A 16656-nucleotide genomic window follows, 5' to 3' on the forward strand; every position below is an offset into this window, starting at 1 on the left:
TTTGTTCTGTAGGAATTTTATCTCTCCAATATGTAGGTAGGGAAGGTTTCCATTTCCCTTTACTCCCATCTCTATGTGGTTTCTTTGTTTAACCTGTGGGGAAGCGCTGTGCCCTTAGACACTTAGGCTTATGGAGGATGGGGTTAGCCTTTCCCCAACGCATATTAGGGAAAACTGAGCTACAGCTTGCTAATTATTGCAAACCTCTAACACCAACAATGAGTGGTTTCCTATTTCTCTGCAGCCTTGCCAACACCTGTAACTTTTCCATTTCTTAATAGTAGCCACTCTAGTGGGTATGAAATGGTAGCTCATGGTTTTTATTTGCATTTCCCTAACAGTCAGTGATGCTGAGCATTTTTCATGTGCTCTTTGGCCATTTGTATATCTTTGGAGAAATGTCTATTCAAGTCTTTTGCTCATTTTTAAAAATAGGTTGCTTGTCTTTTTATTGAGTTGTAAGATTTCTTCATATATTCTGGATATTTAACCCTTTTCAGATATGTGGCTTCCAAATATTTTCTCCCATTGAGTAGATTTGTCTTTTTTAGTTTCATGATGCAATCCTTTGAGGAACAAAAGTTTTCAATTTTGATGAGATTCCATTTATTTTTTATTTTTTCTTGTGCTTTGGTTGTAAAGTCGTAGAAACCATTGCCTAACACAGGGTCCTGAAAATGCTGTCTTATATTTTCTTCTAGGAGTTTTATAGTTCCAGTTCATATATTTAGGTTTATCATCCACATTGAGTTGATTTTTTCAACGTGTGAGATAGAGGTCCACCTTCACTCTTTTACACATGGACATCCAGTTTTCTGGGAAATTTCATTTCCTGACTTTTATCTGACAATATAACATAAAACATCTTTTCATGCCAATAAATAGTTTTCATAGCATCCTTTTATAACTGAGTAGTGTTCTATTGTGATGTCACCAGTGACCTATTGTTTGACATCTAAGTTGTCTCCAAGCATCAGATGCCATCATCATGATGCTTTGCTAGTCTTTGTACGCATCGTGAATTATGACCTTGGGGTCCCTGGACTCCCTTTCCAGACTCTCACCTTTTTTTTCCTCTCACTATTGCTTCCGTTTCTGGCCAAACTGAAAGTCTTCTGGTTCCTTAAACAGGCCATGCTGTCTCTTTCTCCCTTTTGTACATACTTTCCCACTGCCCTTCTACCATTTGGGAGTCCTTGACTAGGAAACACCGCCTCCTCTTTCAGCTCTCAGCTGAGACATCATTCCTCGGGTGAGCCTCTAGACCCTGCCACCACCGCCGCAGACGGGGTCCGGTGCCTCTGATGTTGTCCACAGTCACTGCTCTTCATCCCGTGAGAGCATGATCAGATTACTGGAACGTCCTGCTTTCCTGTCTCTCCCGCACCAAGGTATAAGGCCCGTGGGAGCAGGGTCCGTATCTGTTGGTCAACATACCTAGCAGTGCTGGGCACATAGTCAGTCTCCAGTAAAAATGCAATGGACAATAAATAACTAAATTTCCTGAGATAAAACTGCTGAGTCAGTGGTACATTAGTCAGCCAAAGGGGTGCTGATGCAAAATACCAGAAATTGGTTGGTTTTTATAAAGGTTATTGATTTGGGGTAGGAGCTTACAGATACCAGGCCATAAAGCATACATTACTTCCCTCACCAAAGTCTATTTTCACATGTTGGGGTAAGATGGCTGCCGATGTCTGTGAGGGTTCAGGCTTCCTGGGTTCCTCCCCTCCAGGGTCTTGCTTCTCTTTGGGTTCAGGGTTCCTCTCTTCCCAGGGTTTACTTCTTCCTGGGCTCAGGGTTCCTCTCTTCCTGGGCTTGCTTCTCTTTCCTCTGTGAGCTTACTTCCCAGGGCTCCAGCTTAAGGCTTCAGCATCAAACTCCAGCATCAAAAACTCTCAACTCTGTCCTTTTCCATGCCGGTTGGGAGGCAATGTCCTAATGATGTGGCCCAATCAAAGCCCTAATCATAACTTAGTCACACCCAGGTACACATCAGATTACAAACATAATCCCATATCTATTTTTGGAATTCATAACCATATCAAACTGCTACAAAAGCTAAACACTTTTTCAGGTTTATGATACATATTTCAAATTGCTCCCTCCAAAGGCCCTACCAATTTCCCTTTACTTCCAGAGAGTGTGAAGTTGCTCATTTCCCCACCTTCTGGATAGTCCTGCAAAAAATTCAGGAAAATTTCCTCCACAGGGTTTTATTTAAAGAGCATTGACTGGCAGGATGTGCAGTGGGTTATTGAGGAGTCTCGATTCAGTGGAGTATAAACACAGAAGTTAATTTTTTCCACTCACTGCTTCCTACTGTTTTCTGTTGAATCCCTTTCTCTCATCACTTGGTATTTTGAGCAGAAACTGAATGTTCATTCACTTTCAGTTATTAAAAACCCAGTCTAGTCAGCTTAAAACTCCATGTTTGTATCTGACCCAAAGCTCTTCCTCTTCCCAACCCCAGGAAGACTGTGGCTCTAGGTCCTGAAGGCGGAGGAGCCGTTGGTCTGTTCCTTCTTCTCCTCCTCTTTGAGGTCTGGCGGTTCCAGGCTTAGGGGCAGGAAGGAGGGAGGGGGACGAGGCAGGCGTCCCCTCAGCGAGGCTGAGTGTCAGTGGTGGTGCACAGGGGGCTGATCTTGGCCGGCTTCGGGCTGGTTCTGTGAGAGGCTGGTGGACTTTGCTGAAGGGGCAGCCTCCATGTGGAAGGGCGGCGGTGGGTTTGAGCAGCATTCCACTTAACCCTGGTCTCTCACACTCAGAGAGGAAGTGTAGTGCAAGCCCCCTTGAGCTCAGGCGGCAGGCTGTGCCACCACCCTGTCTCCACATGGAGGCTCCTCACTTGCTCTCATAACTACAGGGACAGCCACAACTCCTGCCCATCCCAATTCCATGGGCCTTTTACTGGAGCCGCAGAAAAGTCTGTGGACTTCCGTGGGCTTTGGGGAACTGGGGTAGGGGTACCCTGTACAGTCCCTTTACTCTCTGCTTGCATGGACAACCTCCATAGGCCTCTCATAGAAATCTCCAGACCGGAAGTGGCCAGTGGCCTCTCATCACTCACATCTTCGTATGGGGAGAAAAGGGAATTACACCTTACTACCTACACTTAAAGTTGATAGCTCAGACGCCACCTTCCCCACCACTCCCCAGATGTAAATGGCAGTGGAGGAATGGGGGTCAGGGCCAGTTGAAGGTGGCAGGCTGGTTCTGCACCCTGTAGTTTATAAACCCCCTCACCATATCGCCAGGACGCATTGGCCCTGTACTGGGCAGCACCGTCTAGGCAGGGGTTCTCACTCTCTTGTCCTCTGCTTTGGTTTGGGCCTTAGCCACAATTCTAGAACAGCACAGAAATCCCCCTCACCATCTCGTTGCAGATGTACCAGTCACGGTCCTCAACAGTATTTTAATAATAACTGCAGGCTTAGATTGCTCATGGCTATTTCTTGTGGCCGCACTGGGGGGATAAAAGCTGAAGACAAGCTCAGGCAATTTGGAATCACAGAGCGAGGGAGACAGAGCCCAGGGCCCTGCGGTGGAGGAGTGGGGCGGGGGGTGGGGGGAATGAAGAAGGGAAGATGAGGACAGCAGGCGCTCCGGTGCCTCCAGGAGGCCTCTTCGTCCAGCCTTGACGGTTGTTGGGGGCAATTGGTCCCCTCCTGCACAGCAGAGGGAGAGAAAGGGGTCCCAATGAAACCCTCTCACCCTGCCTCAGTTCTCCAAATGCAAAACATCATGACCACTTGAGCGGGCTGAAGTCTCTTTCACTGGTACTGGTTGCTTCCCAGGGTGACTGGCCTGAGCACTGCTTGGGCAGGTGCACAGGTGGCCATGGGATGGGGGAGGGCTGGCCAGGGATTGTTTGCAGCCCCCAGCATGCACAGAGAAAAGGAACCTTGGATAGAGTCTCAGTGAATCAATAACAGCGAGCAGGGCCCTCTTGCTACCAGCTGGCATGGTCTGTTGAAATAAAATCCTCACTATTGCAGAATGTTAAGAGCACTGGGATTCATTAGTCTTCACTTCAGTGGCATTGATTTCTTGTTTAGTAATTAGCTGCCCAGAGCCCCTGATGGTATAACCTCTCCATTTACATAATTGAGACATAAATCTTGAGCCTGGCCAGTAGCCAGGACATTGGGGCCTGGACACGAAGGGGAGCAGGTTCTTGACAGCTTGTAGCCCCAGTACCACATTCTCACCAACAGATCTCATTTGCCTCCGTGACTTCAGCGGGCTGAGAACTTCTTAGAAACATGTTTTTGAAGGCCCTTGCCCACGAGATCAATCCACTTAAACTAGGCTTACAGAGAGGCCCTCTGATGGTCTTAAAATATGTTCACAATTTCATTGACACTTGCTTCTTCAAAAGGTGTAATCTAATTCCATTTTCCTTCAATGCAGGTCAGAATCAATGACTGGCTTCAAAATGAATAGAATGTGGCAGAAGTGGCGGTGTGAGATTTCCAAAGCTAGTTCTAAAAAGACATTTCTGCCCCCCTCTCCCTCTCCCTCTCCCTCTCCCTCTCTGTCATCATTTGCTCTGGGGAGGCCAGCTGCCATATTGTGATGACACTGTCTGTGGAGAGCCCATGTGGGAGAAGCAAGTGACCTCCTATCAACAACCAGCACCTACTTGCCCTCCGCATGATGGAACCTCCTTGGAAGAGGATCTTCCAGTCTCTGTCAAGATGTCAGATTACTGCAGCCCTGCTGTCATCTTGACCTTCTCAGGAGAGACCCCAAGTCAGAACTGTCCATCCAAGCAATGCCCAAATTTCTGATCCATAGAAACTGTGTGCATAATAAAGATTTATTGCTTTAAGTCACTAAGTTTTGAGGTAATTTGCTATACACAACAGAGAACTAATAAAAGAGAGCATTTCTCTTCTCCCATACTGCTTCTTCAGGAAAGAAACAGTCTGGCAAGACCAAGACAACTTCAAAAATGTTCAGACTCCTTGAGAAATTCATCAGATACAGATGTATCTTATACAAATATATTAAAATACAGAAACACACTAGTTTGCAAAGAAAGTTGTATAAATGTGTTTGTCACAGCATCCTTTGCAACAGTGAAAACTGGAAGTAATCTACACTTCCATATAGAGTTTAAATAAATAAATTATGGAGAAAATCTGAATAATTCTGTATTATTTAAATAAATTGAATTAAAAGTAAAAATATTGCTGTTTGTGAAACTCCAGGTCCAGATGTCTTCATCAGTAAGTCTATCAGCATTTATGGGTGAAATATTTAAATCCTTATGCACACATTCAGGGAATTTAAAAAAAGGGAATAATTCCCAGCTCAGGTATACTCTTGATACTAAAATCTGACATAAGTATTAAGAGAAAGAAAAATTATAAGCAAACCTCACTCATGAACATAGATGCAAAATCCTAAAATAAAATTTAAAAGCCAAGTTCAACAATTTACCAAAATACATATACCATGAATAAGTTGTATTTAATGCAGGAATGGAAAGGCTAATTTAACAATAGAAAAAAAATCAATCAATATAATTAACCTTTTCAATAGTTAAGGGGAAAAAAATCACATGATTATCACAACAGATGTAGAAAATCATTTGATAAAATGCAACCTCCATTTATTTTATAATTTTTTAAAAACCATTTAGCTGAATATAAATAGAGGGGTGTTTTCTTTATCTGCTAGAATATTTTTTAAATGGTGAACAAGACAAGGAAGTCTCATAATCACTGCAGTCCAACACTGTACTGGGCACCCTTGTTGGTGCATTAAGAAAAGAAAAGAAAGTATAAATACTGGAAAGGAAGAAACAAAAAGGAAATTATTGTGCACCTAGAAAATCTAAAAGAATCTGCATTGAAACTATTAGCATTAGTACAAGAGTATAGTAAGCTTGCGGAATCCGAAGTTAATGTTTTTAAAAACAATCGGGGAAACATGTGGCTCAAGCAATTGGGCCCGTGTCTACCATATGGGAGGCCCTAGGTTTGAAGGCAAGGCCTGGCCCATGCCATGGAGAGCTGGCACAACAAGATGACGCAACAAAGGGAGACGCAGAGGAAAGACAGCGAGAAATGCAGCAGACCAGGGAGCTGAGGTGGCTCCAGCAATTGAGTTCCTGTCTCCCACAACCGAGGTCCCGAAATGGTTCCTAGTGCCTCCAAAACATAAAGACAAGAAGAAAAAAAGGACAAGCAGATACGGAAGAACACACAATGAATGGACACAGAGAGCAGACAGCGAACACAAAACTACAATGGGGCAGGGCAGGGGAGGAAAAGAAAAAAAAACAAACACTTGTACTCTTTAAATATCAGCCACACTGGAAGAAAGGAAATGAAATTTATGAAAGACACCATTTATAATAGGATAAAAAAAAAAAATCAAGTACCTAGGAATCTAGCTGTCTTCTGTTGAGCCAGACATTAAAGAATTTTGCAAAAAAATACAAAATATCCCCAATCCCTGTGCACTGAATCTACATCTTTACAGAACTAGCATCCTTAAAATATTTACAATATTTACAACATTGAACCTTCTGATTTATATATGTGGTATATCTCGCCACTTGCTTAAATCTTAGTCAATGTCCCTCGATGAAGTTACAGAGTTTTCCTTGCAAAAGTCTGGTCCTTTCAAGATATTTCCAAGGTACTTGATATACACAAGGGTCAAGATTCAATAAAATGAATAATTCTTCCTGCTCATTCAAGGACATTCTTAAGTGAAACTGACAATTTTTTAAACTGCAATCTTTTGTAGTGAGTAATACAAAGACTCCTAGTACAGTATGATGTCACCACCTTGATTCAGGCTAAGGCACCCACTGTTCTACCATCAGGCAGCTGTCAGCACAGTGAAAAAAAAGTTAATAATGTGCTGTGAAAAGTTCTGAGCTTATTACCCCTGAAAGGGTCCTAGGGATTCCAATGGGGGTCAGGTTACATTTTGCAAGTCACTGCTCTAGAGAAATGCATGCCCATATACACCAGGAAATTACTAGAAGGAAGTTTGTAAAGCATCAATAATAATAGTCCCAGGTTGGAAATAAACCCAAAGTCCTTCAGCTACAGAATGAATGAATAAATTATAGTATACATAATGGAATACTATAGAGAATGAAAATGAATTAGCTGCAGCTACCTGAAATGGTGTAGAATAATACTATAACCAAGCTGGAGAAACCGGAGGGTACATCTGAGAACTCAGAGGCTCCTGGGGATTGCACTAGATAGTCAATCAGAGATCTATAATACCATCAAATTAGAGACCTATAATACCATGGGAAAAGCCTCATCACATAAAATAAAAACACAGAGATTAATTAATAAAGGAAAAGACAATTAGCTTGGAGAAAGATCTAGAAGAGCTAACATGTAAATAATAAGAGATCCAGAAGGAGAAAAAAGGTACAAACAGAGAGAACATCTCCTGAGCTCGATAGACTTGTGTATGCAAATTGAAAGGATATAGACGAGCCAAGCCAGGATTGATGAAATAGACCCATACTTAGAAATATACTAGCAAAATACCTAAATTACCACACTAAGTCTTCTCAGAGGGTATATTAGCTAGCCAAAGGGGTTGCTGATGTAAAATACCAGAAATCAGTTGGTTTTTATAAATGGGTATTTATGGGGTAGAAGCTTACAGTTACCAGGACACAAAGTACAAGTTACTTCCCTCACCAAAGTCTATTGTCACGTGTTGGGGCAAGATGGCTGCTAACATCTGCCAGGGCCCAGGCTTCCTGGGTCCCTCTCTTCCCGGGGCTTGCTTCTCTGTCCTCACAACCAAGTCCTCTGTGTGCTTACTTCCCAGGGCTCCAGCTCAAGACTCCAGCATCAAAACTTCAGCATCAAAAAACTCCAACTCTGTCCTTTGCCTTGTATTTTATCTGAGTCTCCACCCACCAAGGGGTGGGGACTCAACACACTGCTGATGAGGCCCAATCAAAGCCTTAATCATAATTTAATCACTCCCAGGTACAGACTAATTTATAGACATAATCCAATATCTATTTTTGGAATTCATAACAATATCAATTTACTACAGAGGGTGAAAAAAATATTAAAACTATTCAAAGTGGGGGGGGGGGGAAGCAGCTTACACATGAAAGAGAATCTCATCTGCAACAATACAATTAGAATGCTGCAGAATTGCAACTATTCTACAAATGATCAGGGTTCATCTTGGGGGAAAGATGTGCAGTATTATGTAAATGTGGGAAGAGAATTTTAATATAATAGAAATGATCAGGGTAATTATGAATGTTAGGAATGGGAAAGCAATAGACAACAGAAATGGAAAGCATAATAAAACATCAAAATTAATGAGAGGAGAAGAGAATAAGCTTAAATTCAACCCAGCCAACCTAGTGGATATCTTCTGGTTTTGCCTTCCCAATATCCATTCTCCTCTCTTCTGTTAACTGCACCCAGGTTTACTTTTACTTAATAAACTCTAATGTAGTACTTTTATGGGGATCAGGTACTATTCTAACATCTTTACCAATACTTATTCATTTAATCCTCCAATAACCCATTCTACAAAAGGGAAAAGTGAGGGACAATTTCCCTCCTCCACTCTGCCTGTGTTTCATGTGGAGCTGACCCAACCTTTCCTTCCAGTCTGACCCAGACTTCATAAATGCCAATCAGAGCATCCCTTCCCCCTTGACAATGATATGTTTGCTTTAGGGATGGGCATTTGACCCAAGCTGAACCAAGGGAAAGGTCTCTTAACTTTTTGCTGGAATTATTGGTAAAGAGAAACTTTCTTTCCCGTAGAATTGCTAAGCAGATAAAATATGAGCCTGGAGCTTCTGGTGATCATCTTTGTTTCCTCATAGAAAGAACATGCCTGTGTGTGACATGAACATAGAGGAAATACAAGTGGAGAGAAGGAGAGAGAAGATTCCTGGTGGCATCACTTGACCTCCTGGATCTAGCCTTATCTAGTTCTATCTTCTGAACTTTTCATATGTGACACACAAATTCCTATTTTGGGTTAAGTTTGGTTTAGTTGGGTTCCTGTCATTTGCAACAGAAGCCTTGACTAAATTACCACCTTTAAAATTAGGGGGGAGAAAGAAAACAAGAAAATACAATATAAAGTCATTGGAAATATTTTAGAAGGAAGAATATGCAGTATAATGCGCTAAAGCCTCTTGGAGGCTTCGTGCTTAAGCATTCCTCTAATCCTCTCTCACCTGGCATAAGGCTTGTGTCATAGGACTGCTCTCCTTAAAGCTCAGCTGTGGGCAAAACTGGAGTCTGTTCTCTTACACGGCAGAATCAAACCTGACAGTCCCTTTTTCCCGTATCTGTCCATGTGAGTCGATTTATATCAGACCTAGCAAAGGGATGGGGACTCATCCTGAGTCATGCCTCACTGATATAGTCCAATCAAAAGCCCGAAAGCAATATTATCAAATAATGTAATCAAAGGCCCCTCAACTGAATTTAATGCAATCAAAGGGTATCAAACCCAGAGCAATAGAGTAGTTTACAAACATAATCTTTCTCTTTGGGGAGTCATAAAATAATCTCAAACTGCCACAGTAGCAGAACCAGAATTTTTTTTAAAACTACAAAAATAAGAAAATTTAATTAAAATAGTGAGGGAATTAAATACATTTTAAAAGCTTGATTTCAAGTAGTGGAAGAATAACAAGGATAATAATACAATCAACAAACTTGATTTAATCATTCTTTTTGATGAGAACATACTACATTCCTTTTCTATGTCAATGGAAGATTTATTACAATTCATCATGCACTTGGGGTAAAAGAGAAGTTTAATAAGTTTCAAAATATGAGATTTTAATAGGCCATATTCTTTGATTAAAAATCTAATAATCAACAATAAAAAATACTCCCTCTCAAAAAAGGTATTAAACATCTAGAAACTACCTGAAAGCAAGGAAAACTTTTGTTTTTATCATTTCAAATATAGTAGTTACTTTCTTAAATCTATTGTATTTTATATTATAAATACACAGGAAATAATGGGAAGGAAAATACTGCATATCAAAACTTGCCCAGCACAGCTAAATCTGTATGTATGGAAAATTTTAAGGTCTAAATCTTACCTTTTACTATTAATTAAAATTGAAAATAAATCAAGTAAGAATTCAGTTTTAATCACCAGGGGTGTGATAACAAAATAAACCAAAAGTGATTAGGAAAGGTAATTAAAAAGAGAAGTATTTAAATTAATGTAATGGAAAAAGCAATGAAACAATTAGAAGAATAAACAATACCAAAAACTATTTTTTGAGAAAAAGATAATAAAATAAGATAATCTCTGCTTAGCCCGAAGATAATTTAAGATGCACCATTAAAAATGGCTCTGGGGGAAGCGACTGTGACTCAATCAGTTGGGCTCTCATCTACCATATGGGAGGCCCTGGGTTCACGTCCCAGGGCCTCCTTGTAAAGACAGACTTACCTGTACCTTGCAGAGAGCTGCCAGCCTGGGGCCCGCGGAATGCCGCCCACCCGCACGCTGCGGAGAGCTGCCGGCCCACAATTACAACAGAGAGCAGGCTCAGCAAGGTGACACAACAAAAAGGGAGACAAGGAAAAACACAGAAGAGCGTGCAGCAAATGGACACAGAGAGCAGATAACAAGCAAGCCGCAAGGGGGCAGTAATAAATGAAAATAAATACAGACACACAGAAGAATGCACAGCAAATGGACGCAGAGAGCAAATAGCAAGCAAGCCGCAAGGGGGGTGGGAATAAAAAAAAGTAAAAAAAAAATGGCTCTGGGTTTAGATGTGTTTATAGGCATGTTTTGCCTTAACCTTTGGAAAATAGATAAATTTCTATGTTATTTAAAATATTCCAGACTATTGACAAGGTAGAAAGTGTTCTAATTTATTTTATGAATAATAAAGCTAGTTTAACTTAATGCCAAGATCTTAGTGCAAAATATAAATATATTGATCAATTTCACTTAGGCAATAGTAGTGAATAAAATCTATGCTATCAAAAGATTAATATATCAAGACCAAGTATGGATTATTACAGGAATATTAATATAAATTCAACATCCAGAAACCTAGCAACATAATTTTCAGCTTCAACCTATCAGAAGAGAAAAGCCAAGTGGTTTAATAACAGATTCTGATAAAGCATTTGACAAAATTTCACATCAATTCTTAATAAAAATGCGAAGTATAATAGAAAGAAAGGAACTCAAATAATATGACAAAGACTCTTTTCCTACAGGCAACTGCACCTTAGTAGTGATCTTCTGAGGGTCAAGGAGACAAGGGGAAAGAGTAGGGGAGGAGCAGGGAGGGTTAAGATCAGTCAAGTTGCAGTTCTTAAGTGGGTAATGGGTTCACAGGTATTCATTTCATCACTAGACTTCATAATTTATATATATATGTGTGTGAGTGTCACTAACATTATTTTGTAGGGTTTTTTTTTTTGCAAAATATGAATATTTAAATAACAAACCTTATACCAAACTGAAATTCTAAATCGTTTCCATTAAAATCAGAAACAGGGCAGGGCTGCTTGCTATTAGGTTTATTAAAAATTATTTGGAGAATCTAGTTAATATTTTAAAAATTAAATAATCCATATAAATATCAGAAGAAACAAAATTATATTGATTTGAAATTGCTATGCTTTTCTCATTAGAAGATCCAAGGGACCCAGTTTTGAAAAAACCCACTTCTATAATAAAATAATTGGGTGTGGTGGAGATACAATATATATATCATATATATATAACTTTCCTTTCTTTGCATTCAATAATTATCAGTTAGAAATTGCAATGGATGGAAACAAAAGTCCCATTCTCCAAAGTGACCAAAACTAAAATATGGAGGAATATAATTTACAAGAAAAGGACAAACCGTTCATTCAGAAAATACTAAAAATATACTAGAAGACATATATAAAAATCTAAACAAAGCAAATATGGAAACGTTAATATATTACCCCCCAAAAATGCTATTTGATTCATTGGGAAAAGGACGGTTTGTTTAGTAAACAATTTTGCATACGATTGACTAAACATCCGGAAAGAAAACAAAGCCAGATCACCTACTTGTAATTTCAGATGAAGTATTTAAGTAGCAAAAATAAAGCAATACGTATGTTAAACCAACATAAAAGAACATAAACTTCTAGTGGGGAAGACATTCCTAAGCAAACATGAAACCCAATGGTTATATAAGGAAAGAGGAAAAGATGGTCATATTTAACTATATAAGATTTTTTAAAATTTTATAACAAAAGACACCACAAGGAAAGTGTATTAATCAGCCAAAAGGGATGGTAATGCAAAATACCAGAAATTGGTTGGTTTTTATGAAGGGTATTTATTTGGGGCAGGAGCTTACAGATACTAGGCCATAAAGCATACATTACTTCCCTTACCAAAGTCTATTTTCGCATGTTGGAGCAAGATGGCTGCCAACATCTGCAAGGGTTCAGGCTTCCTGGGTTCCTTCCTTCTGGGATCTTGCTTCTCTCTGGGTTCAAGGTTCCTTTCTTCCTGTTGCTTGTTTCTCTTTCCTCTGTGAGCTTACTTCCCGGGATGCCAGCTTAAGACTTCAGCTTCAAACTCCAACATTAAGAACCCCCAAATCTGTCCTTTGCCATGCCTTTTATCTGTGAGTCCCCACCCCTTGGTGGGTGGGGACTCAATGCCCTGATGACACTGCCCAATCAAAGCCCTAATCATAACTCAACCATGCCCAGGTACAGACCAGATTACAAACATAATCCAATATTTATTTTGTCCAGTTACTTAGCCTCTCTGTGCCTAAGCATCCTAACCTGTAAAACAAGGAAAATAATCATATCTACCTACAGGTTTGTTATGAGAAATTAATGAGCTACTGCAGATAAAAGGCTTAGAATAATTCCGCATACAAATAGGCAACCGATAAATGTCAGCACTTGTTATTTCTAATAATGAGTGGGGCAGTGGAGCAAAATAATCATTCTCATGCATTACTGGTGGGCTGTAAATTCCTACCAGCACTTTAGAAAGTCAACTGTCAATATACATAAAGTTTAAAATATACTTAGATGGGCAGTGAGGGTATGGATTCACTAAGAGAGGGCATGAGGGAACTTTCCAGAATGATGGTAATGTTCTATATTGTGATAGACATTTGGTTTACAACAGTTTGCATTTGTCAAGCATTTTGACGGTAGACTTGGCCCAGTGGTTAGGGTGTCCGTCTACCACATGGGAGGTCCACGGTTCAAACCCCGGGCCTCCTTGACCCGTGTGGAGCTGGCCCATGCGCAGTGCTGACGTGCGCAAGTAGTGCCATGCCATGAAGGGGTGTCCCCTGCGTAAGGGAGCCCCATGCACAAGGAGTGCGCCCCTGAGGAGAGCTGCCCAGTGTGAAAGAAAGTGCAGCCTGCCCAGGAATGGTGCCGCCCACATGGAGAGCTGACACAACAAGATGATGCAACAAAGAGAAACACAGATTCCCGTGCCACTGACAACAGAAGTGGACAAAGAAGACACAGCAAATAGACACAGAGAACAGACTATTGGGGTGGGAGGGAGAAGGGGAGAGAAATACATAAATAAATAAATCCTAAAAAAAAAAAAGATTCAAGCATTTTATTGTATGTAAATTTTACACCAAGAGAAAAAGAAACATACGAAACTCTAATAACCTTTTATGCTCACCAAAGTACTTGCGGGATATATATTGATGCCTGAGATATACTTTGAAATATATAAAAAATAAGATGGATTGCTGGGGGGTTAGAAGTTTGGATAGTTAGATATGTAAAAAAACAAGTGAAGTGAAATGTTAATGAAAGGTAGAATTGAGGTGGTGGGTATAAGAGTGTTCACTGTAAAAGTCTTTCAACTTTGATGCATGTTTGAAAAGTTTTAAATGTTGGGAGAAAGGCAAACATCACAAAAATGTTGCCTTAGAACAAAAGAAAATTCAACTCTGTCACAAATAGTTGTTTCATTCCTAGAAATTCCATGTCTAGAAAATTCCACAGAAAAGATCAAATAGGGAGCAGATGTGGCTCAAGCACTTGAGCTCTTGCCTCCTATATGGGAGGTCCCAGGTTCAGTTCCAAGTGCCTCCCGAAAAAAACATGAACAAGTGAAAAAACCAACTCAGGAAAACCAGTGCGGCTCAGTGGCTGAGTGCATACAAGGTCCCAGTTTAAATCCACAGTCCCCACAACCTCAAAAAAAAAAAAGTCAAATAGCTTGAAATGACAAACCACAATGATTATTAACAATGGTGGGAAGTGGACTTGGCCCAGTGGTTAGGGCATCCGTCTACCACATGGGAGGTCCGCGGTTCAAACCCTGGGCCTCCTTGACCCGTGTGCAGCTGGTCCATGCGCAGTGCTGATGAGCTCAAGGAGTGCCGTGCCACGTAGGGGTGTCCCCCGCGTAGGGGAGCCCCACACGAAAGGAGTGCACCCCGTAAGTAGAGCCGCCCAGTGAGAAAGAAAGTGCAGCCTGCCCAGGATTGGCGCCGCACACAAGGAGAATTGATGCAGCAAGATGACACAACATAAAGAGACATAGATTCCCGTGCTGCTGACAACAACAGAAGCAGACAAAGAAGAACATGTAGCAAAAATGGACACAGAGAGCAGACAACTGGGGGGTTGGGGGGAAGGGGAGAGAAATAAATAAAAATATATCTTTTTAAAAAAAAATGGCATTTAACACGCACACACATACCCCAACGTGTTGATTCAGAAATCCCACTTCTGGGAATTGCTCTTATAAAATAAAAACACCAGCATCTATAAGTATGTATTTGTATGTACGTATATATTTTCTTTTTTCACTATTTACAGTGACAAAAACCAGAAACAGCCTTTGGTAGTTTAAAGGTTTTCTAAATTGTGGTTCATCTAAGGAATATTAAGCTGCTGTTAATGAATCTATATTGTTTTACCCACACCCTTAACCACTGCCCTGGGCTATGTCTCAATAGAGCCTACCTTTCAAAGACTATTTTTATAATAGAGAACAAATAAAGATACAGTTTTAAAAGATGAAAGTTACAGGTCGTTGCTCTGCCCAGCTCTGACTGTGGACAGGTTGCCTTACCCCCCAGGCACACTCCTGTACCCCAGACTTTTAGGATGGCAGAGCAGGCACCCGGGGCCCGCCATCAATACCTGCCTGGAGTTCAGATGGCCGAAGGCAGACCAGACTGAAGCCAGGCCAGGAGGGGAGGCTGAGGGTGCGAGATGCATTCCTCGGCAACTCTGGCAGCTGAACAATAGCAGGAATAAGGAGGAGTGGGGTGAGGGGGTGGGGGCTATATGGGGACCTCATATTTTTTTAATGTAACATTAAAAAAATAGTAACCATAAATAAATTAAATTTTTAAAAATTTTTTAAAAAGCTGGCCTCGGGTCTGGGTGAAGAAACTGGGATTTGTTCCCTGAAAAAAGCCAGGTCACAGAGGGCCAGCCGAACAAGGAAGAGTGGGGGGTCAAGAGCACAGAAACCTCTAGAGACAGAATAACTCGGGTTTGGAAAATCTGGCTCTTCCACTGCCTGGGAGGCTGGACAACCTGTCTTGCCTTTTGTAAAAGGGAATAGTGATATTTACCTCCTGGGTTTGATGAGAGGAGTAAATACAGTGATGCATGTAAATACATACTGCAGATGCTCCCAGGGCGATGCTCGTGATTAACTGGGCTGTAATCGGGACCACTGCCAGCAGGATGGCAATGTTTTCCAAGCCTTTACTGGAGACGAGAACAGTGCGCAACTTTCTTTTGCCCTCCTCGCTCTCTGCTCCACAGTCCTGGAACCTCCTTCTGTTTCCCCCCTTTTGCTCTGGATGCCGCTGAGAAACATAACCCTTAAACAGCGGAATGGCAGGAAGCCAAGGGACGAGACTGTCCCAGGGTGTCCTGCGAATAACCCGCCTCGATTCACATACACAAATGGCTCACATGTATGCTGTGCCAATGACGATGTCAGGATTTGAGGGCCAAGTTTAGGTATGTGGTACAGGGCTAGCTTTTTTTAAAAATTTCTTTGTCTTTATTTTTTTAAATGTTACATTTAAAAAATATGAGGTCCCCACATACCCCCCATCCCCTCTTTTTTTTTTAATTTCTTTGTCTTTATTTATTTATTTTTAATGTTACATTCAAAAAATAGGGCTAGCTTCTGATGGGCACATGTGTGCGTACACAAGTGGGATTTGCTATATAGAAAGAGGTACACAGAAAGAGCCAGAGACAGAGGGGAGGAGGAAGAGGGAGAGAAGCCTGGCCGTTTTGATGTGCCAGAGCAGGCTGAAGCGGCAGCAATACCATGCTGTTCATAACTTCATTTAAGAAAGTCAGAAAGTGATTACTCTGCTGTTCATGCAGATCAGGCCATTATCTATATTTAGATAGAAAACAATCTGCTCTGATAAACAGCACAGCTGATAAGACACCCAGCACTAACACATGGACTGAATCTGGCTGGACAAGTTACGTAGCGGGGAGGTAGAATACCTCCAGATGGATCATAAAATCGTAGAGTCATGAGTCAAAGAGGCTATTCATCCATCCCTTGCCTACAAGGCAAGCCACACTTAAGCTTCCCAGGCAGAAAGCAGCCTCCTATATTTTAGAGACTCTTGGATCTTCTCCCACGCTGCCATGTCTC

General features: G+C 41.1%; 1 long non-coding RNA gene across 1 annotated transcript; it reads left to right on the forward strand.

The window, feature by feature from the left end:
• The first annotated feature begins 1008 nt into the window (after positions 1-1008).
• Positions 1009-4838, forward strand: LOC131276333 (uncharacterized). The gene is made up of 2 exons (XR_009183835.2): positions 1009-1391; positions 4414-4838. It is a non-coding gene; the product is annotated as an uncharacterized lncRNA (long non-coding RNA).
• Positions 4839-16656: the final 11818 nt, after the last annotated feature.

Source organism: Dasypus novemcinctus, chromosome 27 (assembly GCF_030445035.2).
Source record: "Dasypus novemcinctus isolate mDasNov1 chromosome 27, mDasNov1.1.hap2, whole genome shotgun sequence".
Lineage (NCBI taxonomy): Eukaryota > Metazoa > Chordata > Mammalia > Cingulata > Dasypodidae > Dasypus > Dasypus novemcinctus.